The following is a 22,490-nucleotide window of genomic DNA, read 5'->3' on the forward strand; positions in this document are numbered from 1 at the left end:
GAGTGAACCTTCTCTGAACTGCCTTGAGAGCAATATATCTTTTCTTAAATATGGAAACCAAAACTGCACGCAGTATTCCAGGTGTGGCCTCACCAATACCCTGTATAACTGCAGCAAGACTTCCCTGTTTTTATACTCCATCCCCCTTGCAATAAAAGCCAAGATTCCATTGGCCTTCCTGATCACCTGCTGCACCTGCATACTAACTTTTTGTGTTTCATGCACCAGGACCCCCAGATCCCTTTGTACTGCAGCACTTTGCAGTTTCTCTCCATTTAGATAATAACTTGCTCTTTGATTTTTTCTGCCAAAGTGCATAACCTCACACTTTCCAACATTATATTGCATCTGCCAACTCTCTGCCCACTCACTTAGCCTGTCTATGTCCCTTTGCAGGTTTTTTATGTCCTCCTCACTCACTGCTTTCCCTCCCATCTTTGTATCATCGGCAAACTTGGATATGTTGCACTGGGTCCTTTCCTCCAAATCGTTAATATAGATTGTAAATGTGTTGTGTGACTTCTTACATCTAAAAATTACAAACAGATGCACAATGAGGGGAAATCAATCTCTGTACCTTTAACTAACAGCGACATGGAGCGAGGGAAATGAATGAGCTTTCAACACCTGGTCCACTTGTCACTGAAGTGTCTGAAACTCAGAACCTGAACTCCAGGGAAACACAATGCCGAACATGGCGGATGCTCTTACCCAGAGTGCCCCGCGCGGGTGAATACGGCCTATCTCCATCAGCAGGGGTGCAGCGCACAGGCACGGGAAGGGCTGGTCCCCGGAGACCGCCTTCCTGTGCGGGGCATGCGTGGTGCGGCTCCAGGACACTGAGGGGGGGCGAGCACAGCCTCAGCAACACCGAGTGCACGCCTCAGGCCCTGAATCAGAGCGGCCGGGCCCGGCGGACGTGCGGCCAGGGCCCCGACACCAGGAAACCCAGGGTGCAGTGCCTCCCCCAGACAGGAGAAACCACAACTGGATCGACACAGCAGAGCCGCCAATCCAGAGCCGGCTTGTATCAGGGCGGGTGCTGGATGCGGAAGTCGCTCCCTGGCCGCCTGTGTAGGTCTTTTTGTTGCTTCAGTTTGAGCTGGAGTGGAGATGGAGGAGAAGCTGCTGGGTTTAACCCCCAGTACTTCTGAGCCCAGGAGGACCCAACAATTTCCAATGTGAGACTGTCAGGGGAGGTGGATTCTGGAGGAGATTAGGTTGTTAAACAGACACTGTCCCTACAATGTGAAAGAGTATTGTTTTAGGAACAAGTATTTCTGTAGAGGCTTTTAATCTATTTTACATATGCAGATTTTTTAATTAATTCTTGAGATGTGGATGTCGCTGGTAAGGCCATCATTTATTACCCATCCCGAGTTGCCCGTTGAGAAGGGGGTGGTGAGCCTTCTTCTTGAACCCCTGCAGTCCGTGTGGTGATGGTCCTCCCACAGTGTTGTTAGGTAAGGAGTTCCTGGATTTTCACCCAGCGACGATGAAGGAACGGCGATATATGTCCAAGTCAGGATGGTGTGTGACTTGGTGGGGAATTTGGAGGTGATGGGGGAGGTGAGACCAGTTCAAACCGGACGGTTTGCACCAGGGCAGGGCTGGAACCGATGTCCTAGGGGGAGTGTTTGCTAGTGCTGTGGGGGAGGGTTTAAACTAAAATAGCAGGTGGTTGGGAACCTGAGCAGGGAGACAGAGGAAAGGGAAACAAGGATAAAAGCAAAAGATAGGAAGGGGAAAAACAAAAGTTGCAGTCAGAGAAATCAACGGTTTGAATCAAACATGGCCACAGAAAATAATAATTCTAATAGGTTTAAGAGTGTTAAAAAAACAAGCCTGAAGGCTTTGTGTCTTAATGCGAGGAGCATTTTTAATAAGGTGGATGAATTGGCTGCGTAAATAGAGGTAAACGAATATGATTTAGTTGGGATTACTGAAACGTGGCTCAAGGATGGCCAAGACTGGGAACTCAACATTCAGGGGTATTCGATATTCAGGAAAGATAGGCAAAAAGGAAAGGGAGGTGGGGTAGCATTACTGGTTAAAGAAGGGATTAGCACAATTGTAATGAAGGATATTAGCTCTGATGATGTGGAATCTGTATGGGTAGAATTGAGGAATACCAAGGGGAAAAAAACGTTAGTGGGAGTGGTATATAGACCTCCAAACAGTAAGGCGGAGGTTGGGGATGGCATCAAAAGGGAAATTAAAGAAGCGTGCAATAAGGGCACAACAGTCATCATGGGTGACTTTAATCTACATATAGATTGGGCCAACCAAATTAGTAACAATACTGTGGAGGAGGAATTCCTGGAGTGTTTACGGGATGGTTTCCTGGACCAATCTGTCGAGGAACCAACCAGAGATCAGGCCATCTTAGACTGGGTATTATGTAATGAGAAAGGATAAATTAGCAATCTTGTTGTACGAGGCCCCCTGGGTCGGAGCGATCATAATATGATCAAATTCTTCATTAAGATGGAGAATGAAGTAGTTGAATCAGAGACTAGGGTCCTCAATTTAAATAAAGGAAACTATGATGGTCTGAGGAGCGAGTTGGGTAGGATTGATTGGGGAATGGCACTCAAAGGGTTGACGGTGGATAGGCAATGGCAAACATTCAAAGACCGAATGGATGAGCTACAGAATTTGTTCATCCCATTTTGGCATAAAAGTAAAACAAAAAAGGTGACTCAACCGTGGCTAACAAGGGAAATTAGGGATAGCATAAGATCCAAAGAGAGGACATATAAATTGGCCAGAAAAAGCAATAATCCTGAGGATTGGGAGCAGTTTAGGATTCAACAAAGGAGGACAAAGGGATTAATTAAGAAAGGGAAAATAGAATATGAGAGTAAGCTTGCAGGGACCATAAAAACTGACTGTAAAAGCTTATATAGATATGTGAAGAGAAAAAGATTGGTGAAGTCAAGCGTAGATCCCTTGCAGTCAGAATCAGGGGAATTTATAATGGGGAACAAAGAAATGGCAGACCAATTAAATACATACTTTGGTTCTGTCTTCACAAAGGAGGACACAAATAACCTCCCAGAGATGCCGGGGAACATAGGGTCTGATGAAAGGGTGGAACTGAAAGAAATCAGTATTTGTAGGGAAATGGTGTTAGGAAAATTGATGGGACTGAAGGCCGATAAATCCCCAGGGCCTGATAATCTACATCCCAGGGTACTTAAGAAAGTGGCCCTAGAAATAGTAGATGCATTGCTGGTCATCTTCCAGAACTCGATAGACTCTGGAACAGTACCCATGGATTGGAGGGTAGCAAATGTTGCCCCACTATTCAAAAAAGGTGGTAGAGGAAAAAGCGGGGAATTATAGACCGGTAAGCCTGACATCGGTAGTGGGGAAAATGCTAGAGTCCATTATAAAAGATGTAATAGCAGAGCACTTGGAAAGCAGTGACAGGATCAGACAAAGTCAACATGGATTTACAAAAGGTAAATCATGCTTGACTAATCTACTGGAATTTTTTGAGGATGTAACTGGTAAAATAGATAAGGGAGAACCAGTGGATGTGGTGTATTTGGACTTCCAGAAGGCTTTCGATAAGGTCCCACATAAGAGGTTAGCGTGCAAAATTAAGGCACATGGGATTGGGGGCAAGGTATTGACTTGGATAGAGAACTGGTTGGCGGACAGAAAGCAAAGAGTTGGAATAAACGGGTCATTTTCCGAGTGGCAGGCAGTGACTAGTGGGGTACTGCAAGGATCGGTCCTAGGACCCCAGCTGTTCACAGTATATATTAATGTTCTGGATGAGGGATTTGGATATAATATCTCCAAATTTGCAGATGACACAAAGCTGGGTGGGAGGGTATGCTGTGAGGAGGATGTCGTGAAACTCCAGTACGATTTGGACAGGTTGGGTGATTGGGCAGAAACATGGCAAATGCACTACAATGTGGATAAATGTGAGGTTATCCACTGTGGTGGCAAAAACAGGAGGGCAGATTATTATTTGAATGGCAATAGATTGGGAGAAGGGGAAGTGCAAAGCGACCTGGGTGTTCTTGTGCACCAGTCACTGAAGGTAAGCATGCAGGTGCAGCAGGCGGTTAAGAAGGCAAATGGTATGTTGGCCTTCATAGCAAGAGGGTTCGAGTACAGGAACAAGGATGTCTTGCTACAGTTGTACAGGGCCTTGGTGAGACTGCACCTTGAGTATTGTGTGCAGTTTTGGTCGCCTTACCTGAGGAAGGACGTTCTTGCTATGGAAGGAGTGCAGCGAAGATTCACCAGGCTGATACCTGGGATGGCAGGAATGATGTATGAGAGATTGTGTCGATTGGGCTTATACTCACTGGAGTTTAAAAGATTGAGAGGGGATCTCATCGAAACCTATAAAATTCTGTCAGGCCTGGACAGACTAGATGCAGGAAGGATGTTTCTGATGGCTGGGGAGTCCAGAACCAGGGGTCATAGTCTAAGGATAAGGGGTAAGCCATTTAGGACTGAAATGAGGAGGAATTTCTTCACCCAGAGAGTGGTGAACCTGTGGAATTCTCTGCCACAGAGGGCGGTGGAGGCCAGTTCATTAAATATATCCAAGAAAGAGTTGGATATATTTCTTGAGGCTAAAGGGATCAAGGGATATGGGGAGAAGGAAGGGACAGGGTACTGAATTTGGGTGATCAGCCATGATCTCATTGAATGGCGGAGCAGGCTCGAGTGGCCGAATGGCCTACTCCTGCTCCTATCTTCTATGTTTCTATGTAGGTCGTGGGTTTGGGAGCTTCTGTCAAAGTTCTTATCCAGTTGCAGATGTATAAAATCCTTCACCTTCACCCCCGCCCACTTCTGTCTCTCCTCCCATAAAGGCCAGAGTCTTGTGTAGGCCCAGACCAGGTGGCGGGTTCCCGTCCCTGAAGGACATTAGTGAACCAGTTCAGTTTTTACAACAATCTGACAGCTTTCAGTCACTTTTTTCTAGTGCAGTCCCCACAAATGACCAGATTCATTAAGCTCAATTTCACAACCTGTCCCTGCTTTTTTCTGGGTTCTCTCTCATGCTCCCTTTTTCTTGTTTGTAATTAATTTTACAGGGTATTAGAAAGGGAGGATTTGAAGACGGGAAGCTCAAATCAAACAGCACAGCAAGATCTGACCGAGTCACTCAATTAACTGGGACTTGAATATCATCCGCCTTTGAACATGGAAGCAAGAAGCAACCTTCACAGCGGGGAGAAACCGTACACGTGTTCTTTATATGGACAAGGCTTCAGCTGACCCTCTGGCCTGTCAAAACACAAGCAAGTTCACAATGGGGAGAGCCCGTTCACCTGCTCTGAGTGTGGGAAGGGATTCACTCAGTCATCCTGCCTACTGATACACCAGCGAGTTCACACCGGGGAGAGGCTGTTCACATGCTCTGAGTGTGGAAAGGGATTCACTCAGTCATCCGACCTTGTGAAACACCAGCGAGTTCACACTGGGGAGAGGCCATTCACCTGCCCTGTGAGTGGGAAGGGATTCAATCGTTCATCCCACCTACTGACTCATCAGCGAGTTCACACATACGAGAGACCTTTTAAATGCCCAGATTGTGGGAAGTGCTTTAAAAGTTCTGGGGGACTGACATGCCATCAACTTGTTCACACTGGGGAGAGACCGTTCAGGTGCTGTCACTGTGGGACTGGGCTCAGGCGATCATCTGAACTCACTGTACACCAGTGAGTTCACACTGGGGAGAGACCGTTCACCTGCTCCGTGTGTGGGAAGGGATTGACTCAATCATCCAACCTGCTGACACTCCAGCACATTCACACTGATAAGAGACCTTTTAAATGTTCTTACTGTGAGAAGAGATTAATAAGCAAAAAGGATCTGCTGAGACACCAGCGAGTTCACACTGGGGAGAGACCGTTCACCTGCTCTGAGTGTGGGAAGGGATTCACTCGGTCATCCGACCTTCTGAAACACCAGCAAGTTCACACCGGGGAGAAACCGTTCACCTGCTCTAAGTGTGGGAAGGGATTCACTCAGTCAGCCAACCTGCTGACACACCAGTGAGTTCACACTGGGGAGAGGTCTTTCACCTGCTCTGTCTGTGGGATGGGATTCAGTCAAACATCAAACCGGCTGGCACACCAGCGAGTTCACACTGGGGAGAGGCCGTTCACCTGCTCTGTCTGTGGGAAGGGATTCACTCGGTCATCCCACCTGCTGAAACACCGGCGAGTTCACATGTGACTGCAGGGGTTGGATTCTGCTGTTATTGCTGCTGTTAATCACATCCAGGACTGAACCATGTTCATTCTGACAGTTGGAGTTTGTTTCTGCTGATGTTAATAACCCCTATAACAGGGCTGGAGTTTAATATTGTGGATATATATGCAAATAAATGAGCTTTGTTTTAAACATTGTTGTAGATTTTTGTCTTTCCCACCTGAGTGTTTAGCATCACCTGGCTGGAGCTCAGAAAGAACAATCTGGGGGAGGATCATACGGCGGGAACAGAACTTCAGCCTGGACACAGTCCTTCAGGGCCACACTGAGAGGGGCAAACGGCACTTTGGTCTTTCTCGTCTGTCTGCACTGACAGCAAAGTCTCCATGTGGGTTAATCTTGAGGCACTCCAGGTCCAGATGATATCCACTCATGGGTGTTTAAAGAGATGGGACGGTGCTCTGTGAGCCCCTTGCTCGTATCATCAACAGCTCCATAGAGTCAGGGATTGTTCCCTGACATTGGAAGGTAGCTCACATAGTTCCCATTTTCCAAATCGGGGAGAGATCAGAGCCGGGGAGCTACAGGCCCATCAGTATGACCTCGATTACAGGGAAGATGTTTGAAGGGATCCTGAGAGATGCTGTTTATGATCACCGGGGAAAGGGAAGGGGCTGTTAGAGAGACTCAACGCGGCTTCTGGAAAACAAGGTCACGACTTACAAACTAGCTGGAGTTTTGTGAAGAAGTTGCTTGGTTGGTGGATGAGGGGAATCCGGTTGACATTGTCGACCTCGGGTGTCAAACTCATTTTCTATGGTGGGTCTGATCCGATATCCTGGCCCTTGGCGTGGGCCACATTCAGCAAAAGTTATTAAAATAGGAATAAATGAAGATAAACTATATCAGTGATTATTTACAGTTAGATTTTATTTACAACTGCTGCAGCTCTCGATCCCTGGCACCTCTCGGCTTAAACCATTGCATCAACATTTGGAGCAAGTGACTGGGCTGAGGCCTGTCCTGGATAAAAACACGAGGACCACTTGTCACCACAGAACCTTGTTACCCAACCACTGACCCTGGAAGTGAATTCCACAGCATCGTCGGTGACATCACAATGACTATCGTTAATGCGGCCGACCTGCATCATTGGTGACATCACAATGACTATTGACAACACGACCAACCTGCATTGCTGGTGACATCACAATGACTTGACAACATGGATAACCTACATCAGCACTGACATCACAATGACTTTTGTTAATGCGACCGACCTGCATCATCGGTGACATCACAATGACTTTTGACACTGAACAATTTAGAGTTAGTGGTTAGTGTTAGGACTAGAGGTTAGTGTTAGGATTAGAGGTTGGTGGTTATCATTATGGGTTAAGATTAGACGTTAGTGGTTTGGGGTTAGGGATAGAAACCACTATTGACAATGCCAGTGTCACTGGACGTATCCTTTTTCATTTCATTTTTTTTTAACCTCACGCAGATGAGTCACAAAACAGCCTTATGAATTGTTCATTCTTTCTGGCCCGAGCCTGATTTCCTTTCTTCTTTCACATCTCGACATTTCCCACAGAAAAAGACATCAGGGACATTAGACTTTGGGATTTGGGGACAAGAACAGGTGGATCCAGGTGTTGCTCTGGTTACATCCAATCATCGGCCTGCCTGAAAAGGGCTTCAGACAATAACCTGTCACCAGGCCCCACCAGTAGCCATCTGAATGCACCGTCATATCTTCATCCATTACCCGCCTTTCACCCTCACTAGAGCTGGTTTCACCACCATGACCATTCCCCATACTGAGGCCCTTTGATTCCCATTTGAGAAATGAGAAAGCAATAGAGCAGGATAGAGATGGGGGAAATAATAACCAGAGTGTGACAGGAAGGGACAGAATGTTTAAAAATAAGAGTGCAACAAAAAATGGGGCCAAAACAAGGAGGAATGGTAAAAAGACAAAGTTAAAAGCTCTATATCTGAATGCATGCAGCATTCGTAACAAGATAGATGAGGTAATGGCACAAATAGATACAAATGGGTATGATCTAATCGCCATTACAGAGACGTGGTTGCAAGGTGACCTGGGCTGGGAACTGAATATTCCAGGGTACTTGACAATTCGGAAGGATAGACAGAAAGGAAAGGGAGGTGGGCTGGCTTTGTTGCTAAAGGATGGGATCAGTGCAGTGGTGAGAAGTGATACTGGCTCAGAAGATCAAGATGTAGAATCGGTTTGGGTGGAGATAAAAAATAATAAAGGGAAAATGTCTCTGGTGGGCGTAGTCTACAGCCCCCCAAACAGTAGCATTACTATTGGACAAAGTATAAATCAACAAATAATGGAGGCCTGTAAAAAAGGTACGGTAATAATCATGGGTGATTTTAATCTCCATATTGATTGGACAAATCAAATTGGCCATGGTAGCCTTGAGGAGGAGTTCATAGAGTGCATCCGGCATGGTTTCCTAGAACAGTATGTAATGGAACCAAACAGGGAGCAGGCTATCTTGGATCTGGTACTATGTAATGAGACAGAATTAATAAATGATCTCATAGTAAAGGATCCTCTAGGAAAGAGTGATCATAGCATGGTTGAATTTCAAATTCAGTTGGAGGGTGAGAAAGTTGTTTCTCAAACAAGTGTCCTGATCTTAAAACAAAGGCAATTACATGAGGCAGAACTGGCTAAAGTGGACTGGAAAAATAAATTAAAGAGTAAAATAGTTGAAATGCAGTGGTGAACATTTAAGGAGATATTTCATAAGTCTCAACAAAAATAAATAAATTAAAGAGTAAAATAGTTGAAATGCAGTGGTGAACATTTAAGGAGATATTTCATAAGTCTCAACAAAAATAAATAAATTAAAGAGTAAAATAGTTGAAATGCAGTGGTGAACATTTAAGGAGATATTTCATAAGTCTCAACAAAAATATATTCCAGTGAGAAAGAAAGATTTTAAGAGAAGGGAGCACCATCCGTGGCTAACTAAGGAAGTAAAGGATGGTATCAAATTGAAAACAGGCATACAATGTTGCCAAGATTAGTGGGAGACCAGAGGATTGGGAAATTTTTAAAAACCAGCAAAGGATGACTGAAAATATAATAAAGAGAGAGAAGATGAATTATGAGAGTAAACTGGCAAGAAACATTAAAACAGATAGTAAGAGCTCCTACAGGTATATAAAAAGGAAGAGGATAGCTAAAGTAAATGTTGGTCCCTTAGAGGATGAGACTGGGAATTAATAATGGGGAACGGGGAAATGGCAGAGACTCTGAACAAATATTTTGTATCTGTCTTCACGGTAGAAGACACTAAACATCCCAATAATGGATAATCAAGGGGCCACAGGGAGGGGGAACTAAGGACAATCACTATCACTAAGGAAATAGTACTTGGTAAAATAATGGGACTAAAAGATGACAAGTCCCCTGGACCAGATGGCCTGCATCCCAGAGTCTTAAAAGAAGTGGCTGCAGGGATAGTGGATGCATTGGTTGCAATGTACCAAAATTCCCTGGACTCTGGAGAAATCCCAGAGGATTGGAAAACTGCAAATGTAATACCCCTATTTGAGAAAGGAGGGAGACAGAAAGCAGGAAACTATAGACCAGTTGGCCTAACATCTGTCATTGGGAAAATGCTGGAGTCCTTCATTAAGGAAGCAGCAGCAGGGCATTTGGAAAATCATAATGCAGTCAAGCAGAGCAAGCATGGTTTTATGAAAGGGCAAACATGTTTAACAAACTTGCTGGAGTTCTTTGAGGAGGTAACAAGCAGGTTGGACAAAGATGAACCAGTGGATGTGTATTATTTGGATTTCCAGAAGGCATTCGATAAGGTGCCACATAAAAGGTTACTGCATAAGATAAGAGCTCACAGAATTGGGGGTAATATATTAGCATGGATAGAGATTTGGCTAACTAACAGAAAACAGAGAGTCGGGATAAATGGGTCATTTTCCGGTTGGCAAAAGGTAGCTAGCGGGCTGCCACAGGGATCGGTGCTGGGGCCTCAACTATTTACAATCTACATTAATGACTTGGATGAAGGGACAGAGTGTAATGTAGCCAAGTTGCAGATGATACAAAGATGGGTGGGAAAGCAAGTTGTGCAGAGGACTCAAAGAATCTGCAAAGGGATAGAGACCGGCTAAGTGAGTGGGCAAACATTTGGCAGATGGAGTATATTGTGGGAAAGTGCGAGGTTATACACATTGGCAGGAAAAATAAAAAAGCAAATTATTATTTAAATGGAGAGAGATTATTTGGATGAGCACTTGAAATGCCATAGCATACAAGGCTACGGACCAAATGCTGGAAAATGGGATTAGGTTAGACAGGGCCTGATGGCCAGTGTGAATGCGATGGGCCAAAGGGCCTCTTTCTGTGCTGTATAACTCTATGACTCTATGACTCTAAAATGCTACAGTACAGAGGAACCCGGGGGTCCTTGTGCATGAAACACAAAAAGTTACCATGCAGATACATCAAGTAATCAAAATGGCAAATGGAATGTTGGCCTTTATTTTAAAGGGGTTGGAGTATAAAAGCAAGGAAGTCCTGCTACATCTGTACAGGGTATTGGTGAGACCACACCTTGAGTACTGTGTACAGTTTTGGTCTCCTTATTTAAGGAAGGATATATTTGCATTGGAGGCAGTTCAGAGACGATTCACTAGGTTAATTCCTGAGATGAGTGGTTTGACTTATGAAGAAAGGTTGAGCAGGCTGGGCTTATACTCATTGGAGTTTAGAAGAATGAGAGGGGATCTTATTGAAACATATAAGATACTGAGGGGGCTCGACAAGTCCAGAGCAGATGTTTCCCCTTGTGGGGAAATCTAGAACTCGGGGGCACAGTTTCAGAATAAAGGGTCGCCTTTTTAGAACTGTGATGAGGAGGAATTTCTTCTCTCAGAGGGTTGTAAACCTGTGGAGTTCTCTGCCCCAGAGAGCTGTGGAGGCAGAGTCATTAAATACATTTAAGGTGGAGATAGACAGATTTTTGCAAGATAAGGGAGTGATGGGTTATGGGGAGCGGGCGGGGAAGTGGCTTTGAGCCCAAGATCAGCCATGATCTTATTGAATAACGGAGCAGGCTCGAGGGGCCAAGTGGCCGATTCCAGCTCCTATTTCTTATCTTCTTATGTTCTCAGTGTAAGTGGTCCCTGGATTTGGTGTCTCAGTGTAAGTGGTCCCTGGATTTGGTGTCTCAGTGTAAGTGGTCCCTGGATTTGGTGTCTCAGTGTAAGTGGTCCCTGGATTTGTTGTCTCAGTGTAAGTGGTCCCTGGATTTGGTGTCTCAGTGTAAGTGGTCCCTGGATTTGATGTCTCAGTGTAAGTGGTCCCTGGATTTGGTGTCTCAGTGTAAGTGGTCCCTGGATTTGGTGTCTCAGTGTAAGTGGTCCCTGGATTTGGTGTCTCAGTGTAAGTGGACCCTGGATTTGGTGTCACAGTGTAAGTGGTCCCTGGATTTGGTGTCACAGTGTAAGTGGTCCCTGGATTTGGTGTCTCAGTGTAAGTGGTCCCTGGATTTGGTGTCTCAGTGTAAGTGGTCCCTGGATTTGGTGTCTCAGTGTAAGTGGTCCCTGGATTTGGTGTCACAGTGTAAGTGGTCCCTGGATTTGGTGTCACAGTGTAAGTGGTCCCTGGATTTGGTGTCACAGTGTAAGTGGTCCCTGGATTTGTTGTCTCAGTGTAAGTGGTCCCTGGATTTGTTGTCTCAGTGTAAGTGGTCCCTGGATTTGGTGCCACAGTGTAAGTGTTCCCTGGATTTGATGTCTCAGTGTAAGTGGTCCCTGGATTTGATGTCTCAGTGTAAGTGGTCCCTGGATTTGGTGTCTCAGTGTAAGTGGTCCCTGGATTTGGTGTCTCAGAGTAAGTGGTCCCTGGATTTGGTGTCTCAGTGTATGTGGTCCCTGGATTTTTTGTCTCAGTGTAAGTGGTCCCTGGATTTGGTGTCTCAGTGTAAATGGTCCCTGGACTTGGTGTCTCAGTGTAAATGGTCCCTGGATTTGGTGTCTCAGTGTAAGTGGTCCCTGGCTTTGGTGTCTCAGTGTAAGTGGTCCCTGGATTTGGTGACACAATGTAAGTGTTCCCTGGATTTGGTGTCACAGTGTAAGTGGTCCCTGGATTTAGTCTCAGGGAGGAAGCTTGCTGTCTCCACCTCCCAATCCCAGTCCTTCACTCAGCAGCTTCTGATCTTTTTCTGGGCTCTCTCTTTCCAGCCTTGGACTTTTGCTCCCTTTAACGCAGGGTGAAGCAGGACCTCTCCCCGCCGAGCCCCCTTTGCTGCTCCATTTCCCTGCTGCACCTTTTGTGCTCGGATATTTCCCATTTAAAAGGGGGTTGAGCTGCAGATCAGAGGAGCCGAGGACCCGCTGCAGAGTGAGTGAAGGGGGCTGAAGGACAGGGGCGGGCTGAGCACTCAAACCCCCAAAATGAAGCAGTCGATAACAGGACATCAATTAGTCTCCTCCTATCTTGGAGGAATCAAGGACTCGACACCTTGTGTTTGAAACAAAGCTGATTTATTTTGCATTGACCCAGAATATTAATCTCCAGCCCAGTTATAGGGTTATTAGCATCAACAGAAACAAACCCCAACTGTCAGAATGAACATGGTTCAGTCCTGGATGTGATTAACAGCAGCAAGAACAGCAGAATCCAACCCCTGCAGTCACATGTGAACTCGCTGGTGTGTCAGCAGGTTGGGTGACTGAGTGAATCCCTTCCCACACATGGAGCAGGTGAACTGCCTCTCTCCCCAGTGTGAACTAACTGGTGTCTCAGTAGGTGGGATGAATCGGTGAATCCCTTCTGACACACAAAGCAAGTGAATGGTTTCTCTCCAGTGTGAGTGCGGTGATGTTTCAGCAGCTCATTACTTCCTTTAAAGGTATTCTCACAGTCAGAACATTTACAAGGTCTTTTTTCAGAGTGAACACATTGGTGTTCATGGAAGTGGGATGACTGAGCGAATCTCTTCCCACACACAGAGCAGGTGAATGGCCTCTCTGCGGTGTGAACAGGCTGGTGTATCAAAAGGTGGTGTAAACAAGTAAATCCCTTCCCACACACGGAGGAGGTGAATGGCCTCTCACTGGTATGAACTCGCTGGTGTATCAAAAGGTGGGATGAACGAGGGAAACTCTTCCCACACATGGAGCAGGTGAACAGCTTCTCCCCAGTGTGAACTCACTGGTGTGTAAAGAGGTGGGATGATTGAATGGATCCCTTACCACAGACAGAGCAAGTGAATGGCCTCTCCCCAGAGTGAGCTCGCTTGTGTGCCAAAAGGTGGCTTGAACGAGTGAATCCCTTCCCACACACTGAACAGGTGAATGGCCTCTCCCCTGTGTGAACTCACTTGTGTGTCAAAAGGTGGACAGAACGAGTGAATCCTTTTGCACACACAGAGCAGCAGAACCGACTGTCCTCCGTGTGAATACCCTCATGTTTTAAAAGGTGGGCTGAACGAGTGAATCCCTTCCCACACTCGGAGCAGTTGAACGGTCTCTCCCTGGTGTGAACCTGCTGGTGTTCAGCGAGTTGCAATGATTGGCTGAACCTCTGCCCACAGTGAAAGCAACTGAATGGACTCTCATGAGTGTGAAGGAGCTGGTGTTCAGCCAGACGGAATGACAGTCGGAACCTCTTCCCACAGTGAAAGCAACAGAACAGTCTCTCGGCAGTGTGAACTCGCTGGTGTTCAATCAGCTCCTCAGAGGTTTTAAAGCTGTCCCTACAGTCAGAGGATTTATAATGTCTCTCATCAGCGTGATCAAGTTGGTGTGCAGTGAGGTGGGATGAACAAGTGAATCCCTTCCCACACACGGAGCAGGTGAATGGCCTCTCCCTATTGCGAGCTCGCTGGCATGTCAGCATGCTAGACAACTGAGTAAATCCCTTCCAACATAAGGAGCAGGTGAACAGACTCTCCCCAGTTTCCAGTTGGGACGGATAATTGAATCCCTTCCCACAGGCCCCACATTTCCATGGTTTCTCCGTGGTGCAGGAGTCCTTGTGTCTCCAGGTTGGACGATCAGCTGAAGCCTCGTCCACACACAGAACACGTGTATGGTTTCTCCCCGCTGTGAATGGTGCGATGTTTTTTCAGACTGTGTAACTGGTTAAAGCTCTTTCCACAGTCAGTGCACTGGAACACTCTCACTTGGGTGTGTGGGTCTCGGTGCTTTTCCAGTCACAATGATGTTTGAAATCTTTTCCCACAGACAGAACAGACAAACATTTCTCCTTCCACATTCAAAGGCTGATGATATTACCTGTAAAAGCAGTTTACAAAAGACATCACTGTACGTTCAGGAAAAAAATGCAGAACAGATAATTTTAGTTTCTATGGAACATTCTTTCCTCTCTTATTACATAGATTGTACAGCACAGAAACAGGCCATTCGGCCCAACTGGTCCATGCGGTGTTTATGCTCCACACGAGCCTCCTCCCATCTCTCTTCATCTCACCCTATCAGCATCTCCTTCTATTCCTTTCTCCCATGTGTTTATCCAGCTTCCCCTTAAACACATCCATGCTCTTCGCCTCAACTACTCCCTGTGGCAGTAAGTTCCACATTCTCAGCACTCTCTGGATGAAGGAGTTTAATCTAAATAGGACTTTCCTGGGCAGCCAATCAGCACTGCTGCCTCTTTTGTGCATTTCCTGGTGAGGCTAAACAGTTGATATTTTCTGATCAAAAAGAGCTGAGCTTGGCAGCAATAGTCCTGTTTTGCCTCCTTTGAAGACCAGGTGTACGAGCAGAGTGAGCGCAGCCTTCACAGCAACCGCAATAAAATTGTTACAGTTGTGAAGGAACTTTGTGTCAATGCACTGGACAACAAACAAAGTATGTGTGTCAATTATTGTCTGACTGCGTTACTGTGACGTTTTAAAGGTGCTATATAAAGGTAAGTTGTTGCTGTTGGTCTGAGTTTGCGGTGTGTAAATATAGAAACATAGAAACATAGAAGATAGGAGCAGGAGTAGGCCATTCGGCCCTTCGAGCCTGCTCCGCCATTCAATGAGATCCTGTAAAAGGAGTTTACAAAAGCCATCACTGTGAGTCCAGGATAGAAATTGACAAGATTCTCTCCTCCTGGTTCCTGGCCAAGGGGGGCGTGCATGCACCCTGCTGCCCACTGAGCCTCTCAAGATGGTGGCCATTACCCCGGGCCTGTCACCAGGAGAAAGCCCCGCTCAGGGCAAATGCCCCGCCCGGAGGCTCTTGTTCGGGGGCCTGAGGCCCACCCCGGGTGTGTGTGAAACGGATAATGTTGAGTGTTTTAATAATGGGGCCTGGGGCCGCACTCGGGGTGTGTGCAGCCCACGTCCCCATGGGGTTTATTTTTAAACATATTTATTTAAATATGGTAGTACTTGTTACAATTCATCAATTACATAATAAATCCATTACATTCATTAGCCACAATTAAACAAAGCCTTAGAAACAGCTTTAGGATTAACAGTATAAATGCAGTGGTAAATTTTACAGATAAACCAACAATATTAACAGTACAGGTACCCATAGTGAAAAACAATTTTACGCCAGTCCTATTGGCAATCTAGTGACTCTTCATTTTTGCTTGGTATTACCTGTTGTCCTTTTTTTTTAACATTCAAGTACAACAGTACTTATACAACTCATCAATTACATAGTAAATCCATTACATTCATTGACCACAATAAAAAGGATAAAGCCTCAAAACAGCTTTATGGTCAACAATATATATACAATAATACATTTTTACAGGTAAATCAATAATGTTTACAGTACAAACTGCCACTATTTAATAAACCAAGAAAAGAAAGAACCCGTATACGCCAGTCCTACTGGCATTGCTCAATCAGTCATTCATTCCTCTGTTCATTCGCTCAAGTGTAAATTCCATTGTGCATGTCTGTGTGCGTGCGTGTCATTTGTCTACCTGTGTGCATGCGTGCGTTCGTTCATCCATCCAGACAGGCCTCACGCTCACCCAATAGGGTGCCGGCTTTCATCTTGGGGAGTGAAGGCCCTTCATTCGGTCGAATGTAAGTTCCATTGTGTATGTGTGTGTGCGTGCGTATTATTTGTGTCCGCATGCGTGTGTTCACTTGAGTGTTCGTTCATTCGTTCGCACATTAAGGAAGGCTTTAACACTAATTAACACCACAATATACAAAGTCCCACAACCATATGAAAGTGGTCCTTGGATTTGGTCTCAAAGTTTAAGTGGTCACTGGATTTGGTGTCACAGACAACAACAACAACTTGCATTTATATAGTGCCTTTAATGTAGTAAAACATCCCAAGTTGCTTCACAGGAATGTTTTCAAACAAAATTTGACAGTGAGTCATATAAGGAGATATTAGGGCAGGTAACCAAAATCTTGGTCATAGAGGTAAGTTTTAAGGAGCATCTTAGAGGAGGAAAGAGAGGCGGAGAGGTTTAGGGAGGGAATTCCAGAGCTTGACAACATAGGAACATGAGTAGACCATTTAGCCTCTCGAGCCTGCTCCGCCATTCAATGAGGTTATGGCTGATCTGTGACCTAGCTCCATATACCCGCCATTGCCCCATATCCCTTAATACCTTTGGTTAACAAAAATCTATCAATCTCCGATTTAAAATTAACCATTGATCTAGCATCTGCCCCCTAGTCCTAGATTCCCCAGCCAGCAGAAATAGTTTCTCTCTATCAGTTCTCCTTAATATCTTGAAAACTTCAATCAAATCACCCCTTAACCTTCTAAATTCCAGGAAATACAACCCTAATTTGTTTAATCTCTCCTTGTAATTTAACCCCTGAAGTCCGGGTATCATTCTGGTAAACCTACGCTGCACTCCTCCCAAGGCCAACATATCCTTCCCAAGGTGTGGTGCCCAGAACTGCTCTCAGTACTCCAGGTGTGGCCTAACCAGGGCTTTGTATAGCTGTAGTGTAACCTCTACCCACTTGTATTCTAGTCCTCGAGATATAAAGGCCAGCATTCCATTAGCCTTTTTGTTTATTTTCTGTACCTGTTCATGACACTTTAATGATCTATGTACCTGGATCCCCAAGTCTCGTTGGACCTCCACTGTTTCTAGCTTTTCACCATTTAGAAAGTGCTCTGTTTTATCCTTTTTAGGTCCAAAGTGGATGACCTCACATTTGCCTACATTGAAATCCATTTGCCACAGTTTTGCCCATTCAATTAATGTATTAATATCTCTCTAATTTTATGCTTCCATCTACACTGCCTACAATGCCACCTATCTTTGTGTCATCAGCAACTTGGATATGTGACTTTCTATCCCATCATCTAAGTCATTAATAAATACGGTGATTAGTTGAGGCCCCAACACAGACCCTTGCTGGACAGCGTTAGTCACATCCTGCCAATTAGAGTCCCTGCCCATTATCCCCACTCTCTGTCTCCCGCTACTCAGCCAATTCCATGGGCTTCAACTTTAGCTAACAGACTCTTATAAGTGACTTTATTAAATGCCTTCTGGAAGTCCATATAAATAACATCCATAGACATTCCCCTGTCTACTTCAATCACCTCTTCAAAATATTCAATCAGGTTTGTCAGACATGACCGACCTTTCACAAATCCATGCTGGCTCTCTCTAATCTGCTGAAAATGTTCAAGGTGTTCAGTCACCCTATCGTTAATTATAGACTCTAGTAATTTCCCCACAACAGATGTTAGGCTAACTGGTCTCTAATTCCCTGGTTGCCCTCTCTCACCATTCTGAAATAGCGGAGTGACATGCGCAATTTTCAAATCTGATGAAATGGTTACCTGATCGAGAGAACTTTGGAAGATTATAGTTTGGGCATCTGCAATGTTCTCACCTACTTCCTTTAAAACCCTGGCTTGGAAACCATCTGGTCCTGGGGATTTGTTACTCTTTAGTGCCATTATTTTCTTCATTACTGTTATTTTGGTGAGTCCCTGTCCCTGATTCAATATTAGTGTCCTTGGGATGTCCGGCCTGCTATCCTCTTCCACTCTGTCAATACTGACACAAAATAATTATTCAACATGTCCACCTTTTTATTATCATTTACAATGTCACCATTATCAGTTTTCAAGGGGCCCACATTGCTCCTGACCACCCTCTTTTTCCTCAGATAATTGTAATAAAAATTGTGTTGATTTTGATAATCCTTACAAGTTTCTTTTCATACTCCCTTTTTGTAGCTCTTACTGTCTGTTTTGTCACCCTTTGTTGTTCTTTGTATTTCTCCCAATCACCAGGATTTGTGCTATTTATTGTATTTCTGTGTACTTGTTCTTTTAGTTTGATGTTGTCCCTTCTCTCTTTAGTCGTCCATGGCTGGGGTTTTTTGGTAAGTAGAGCTCTTGCCCCTCGGGGGTAGAAGCTGCTTCTGTATCACCGTAAATTATTTTTTGAACATCTCCCTCTGATCATCTGTTGTTTTACCCATTAACAGATTTCCCCAGTTTACTGTGGACAGTCTCGGTCTCATCCTGTTGAAGTTGCCCTGAACTAACACTAGAATCTTAGTAGCTGTTTCGCATTTCTCCCTTTCAAACATAATGTGGAACTCGATCACGTTATGATCGCTGTTAGATAAATGTTCACTCATAGTGAGGCTGTTCACTAAATCTGGTACATTCCTAAATCTAATATGGCCTGCCCCCTTGTTGGTTCTAGGACATATTGTTGCAGAAAATTATCCTGAACACGTGAGAAATTCACCCGAGAAGACGACAGAGACCAAAGTACCGTTTGCCCCTCTCAGTGTGGCCCTGAAGGACTGTGTCCAGGCTGAAGTTCTGTTCCCACCGTACGATCCTCCCCCAGATTGTCCTTTCTGAGCTCCAGCCAGGTGGTGCTAAACACTCAGGTGGGAAAGAGAAAAATCTACAACAACATGTTTAAAACAAAGCTGATTTATTTGACATCCATCCAGAATTCAAACTCCAGCCTAGTTATTCGGGTTATTAAGATCAGCAGAAACAAACCCCAACTGTCAGAATGAACATGGTTCAGGCCTGGATGTCGAATTCCAAATTCAGTTTGAGGGTGAGAAACTTGGCGCTGAAACTAGTGTCCTGAACTTAAATAAAGGCAATTACAATGGTATGAGGGCAGAGTTGGCTAAAGTGGACTGGGAAAATAGATTAAAGGGTAATACGGTAGATCAGCAGTGGCAGACATTTAAGGAGATATTTCATAAATCTCAGCAAAAGTATATTCCAGTGAGAAAGAAAGGCTCTACGAGAAGGATGCACCACTAAGGAAGTTAAGGATGGTATCAAATTGAAAGAAAAGGCATACAATGTTGGGAAGATTAGTGGTAGGCCAGAGGATTGGGACATTTTTACAAACCAGCAAAGGATGACTAAAAAAATTATAAAGAAAGAGAAGATAGAGTATGAGAGCAAAGTAGCAAATAATATAAAAACAGACAGTAAGAGCTTCTACAGGTATATAAAAAGGAAGAGAGTAGCTAAAGTTAACGTTGGTCCCTTAGAGGATGAGACTGTGGAATTAATAATGGGAAATAGAGAAAAGGCAGAGACTCTAAACAATTATTTTGGATCGGTCTTCGTGGTAGAAGAAACTAAAAACATCCCAACAATAATAGATAATCGAGGGGCTATAGGGAGGGAGGAACTTAAAACAATCTCTATCACTAGAGAAAAAGTACTAGGCAAACTAATGGGGCTAAAGGCCGACAAGCCCCCTGGACCTGATGGCCTGCATCCTAGGGTCTTAAAAGAAGTGGCTGCCGAGATAGTGGATGCGTTGGTTGTAGTCTAACAAAATTCCCTAGAATCTGGAGAGATCCCAGTGGATTGGAAACCTGCAAATGTAACGCCACTATTGAAGAAAGGAGGGAGACAGAAAGCAGGAAACTATAGGCCAGTTAGCCTAACATCTGTCATTGGGAAAATGCTGGAGTCCTTCATTAAGGAGGTAATAGCAGGACATTTAGAAAATCATAAGGCAATTAAACAGAGTCAACATGGTTTTATGAAAGGGAAATCGTGTTTGATAAATTTGCTAGAGTTCTTTGAGGATGTAACAGGGTGGATAAAGGGGAATCAGTAGATGTGGTGTATTTGGATTTCCAGAAGGCAATCAATAAGGTGCCACATAAAAGGTTACTGCACAAGTTAAGAGCGCATGGGGTTGGGGGTACTATATTGGCAGGAATAGGGGATTGGCTAACTAACAGAAAACAGAGATAAATGGGTCATTTTCCGGTTGGCAATCAGTAACTAGTGGGGCACCACAGGGATCAGTGCTGGGGCCTCAACTATTTACAATCTATATTACTGACTTGGATGAAGGGACCGAGTGCACTGTAGCCAGATTTGCTGATGATACAAAGATAGGTGGGTTAGCAAGTTGTGAGGAGGACACAAGGAGTCTGCAAAGGGGTATAGAGAGGTTAAGTGAGTGGGCAAACATTTGGCAGATGGAGTATAATGTGGAAAAATGTGAGGTTATCCAATTTGGAAGGAAAAATGAAAAAGCAAATTATTATTTAAATGGAGTGAGACTACAAAATGCTGCGGTACAAAGGGATCTGGGGGTCCGAGTACAGGAAACACAAAAAGTTAGCATGAATGTACAGCAAGTAATTAGGAAGGCTAATGGAATGTTGGCCTTTATTGCAAGGGGGCAGGAGTATAAATGTAGAGAAGTTTTGATGCAACTTTACAGGGCGCTGGTGAGACCGCACCTGGAGGCAGTGCAGAGAAGTTTCACTAGGTTGATTCCTGGGATGAGGGGGTTGACATATGATGAAAGGTTGAGCAGGTTGGGCCTATACCCATTGGAGATTAGCAGAATGAGAGGTGATCTTATTGAAACATATAAGATTCTGAGGGGGATTGACAGGATGGATGCTGAGAGGATGTTTCCCCTGGTGGGGGTATCAAGAACTAGGGGGCATAGTTTCAGAATAAGGGCTCAACTATTTAAGACAGAGATGAGGAGGAATTTCTTCTCTCAGAGGGTCGGGAATCTTTGGAATTCTCTGCCCCAGAGAGCTGTGGAGGCGGAGTCATTGAATATATTCAAGGTGGAGATTGACAGATAGTTAAACTACAAAGGAATGAAGAGGTGTGGGGAGAGCGGGAAAGTGGTGTTGAGGCCTAGATTGGATCAGCCATGATCTTATTGAATGGCGAAGCAGGTTCAAGGAGCCAATTGGCCCACTCCTGCTCCTGTTTCTTATGTTCTTATATTAACAGCAGCAATAACAGCAGAATCCAACCCCTGTAGTCATATCTGAACTCGCTGGTGTGCCAGCAGGTTGGATGACTGAGTGAATCCCTTCCCACACACGGAGTAGGTGAATGGCTGCTCCCCAGTGTGAACTCATTGGTGTGTCCGCAGGCTAGATTGCTGAGTGAATCCCTTCCCACACACGGAGCAGATGAACGGCCTCTCCCCAGTGTGAACTCGCTGGTGTGTCCACAGGTGGCATGACTGAGTGAATCCCTTCCCACACACTGAGCAGGTGAATGGCCTCTCCCCAGTGTGAAGTCGCTGGTGTGTCCGCAGGTTGGATGACTGAGTGAATCCCTTCCCACACACTGAGCAGGTGCATGGCCTCTCCCCGGTGTGAACTCGCTGGTGTGGCAAAAGGTCGGATGACTGAGTGAATCTCTTCCCACACACGGAGCAGGTGAACAGCTTCTCCCTGGTGTGAACTCACTGGTGTGTCAAAAGGTGGGATGAGCGAGTGAATCCCTTCCCACACACAGAGCAGGTGAAAGGCCTCTCCCCAGTGTCAACTCGCTGGTGTGTCAAAAGGTCGGATGACTGAGTGAATCCCTTCCCACACACAGAGCAGTTGAACGGCATCTCCCCAGTGTGAACTCACTGATGTGCCAGCAGGTGGGATGACAGAGTGAATCCCTTCCCACACACGGAGCAGGTGAATGGCCTCTCCCCGGTGTGACTGTGTCGATGAATTTCCAGCTGGGATGGGTAATTGAATCCCATCTCACAGTCCCCACATTTCCAGGGTTTCTCTGTGGTGCAGGTGTCCTTGTGTCTCTCCAGGTTGGATGATTGGTTGAAGCCTCGACCACACACAGAACACGTGTACGGTTTCTCCCCGCTGTGAATGGTGTGATGTTTTTTCAGGCTGTGTATCTGGTTAAAGCTCTTTCCACAGTCAGTGCACTGGAACACTCTCACTCGGGTCGGAAGCTCCCGTCAATCACCCGGGCAGTGTGAGCTGAGCCTGCGCGGACCTTGGCAGCAGCCGCTGACACATTTGGTGCGAGAGCTCAGG

General features: G+C 45.2%; 3 pseudogenes across 1 annotated transcript; 1 reads left to right on the forward strand and 2 right to left on the reverse strand.

Annotated features, from left to right (window-relative positions):
• Positions 1-1,080: 1,080 nt before the first annotated feature.
• Positions 1,081-6,387, forward strand: LOC147081728 (uncharacterized; annotated as a pseudogene). Its single transcript, XR_015076461.1, has 2 exons — positions 1,081-1,463; positions 5,073-6,387. The product of XR_015076461.1 is annotated as an uncharacterized LOC147081728 (transcript).
• A 6,271-nt stretch (positions 6,388-12,658) lies between these two features.
• LOC147081729 (uncharacterized) lies at positions 12,659-14,486 on the reverse strand (annotated as a pseudogene).
• Positions 14,487-21,469: 6,983 nt separating this feature from the next.
• LOC147081730 (uncharacterized) lies at positions 21,470-22,405 on the reverse strand (annotated as a pseudogene).
• Between the last annotated feature and the right edge of the window lie 85 nt (positions 22,406-22,490).

This window comes from Somniosus microcephalus, unplaced genomic scaffold (genome assembly GCF_052327205.1).
Source record: "Somniosus microcephalus isolate GS21.2 unplaced genomic scaffold, FLI_Smic_1.0 scaffold491, whole genome shotgun sequence".
Lineage (NCBI taxonomy): Eukaryota > Metazoa > Chordata > Chondrichthyes > Squaliformes > Somniosidae > Somniosus > Somniosus microcephalus.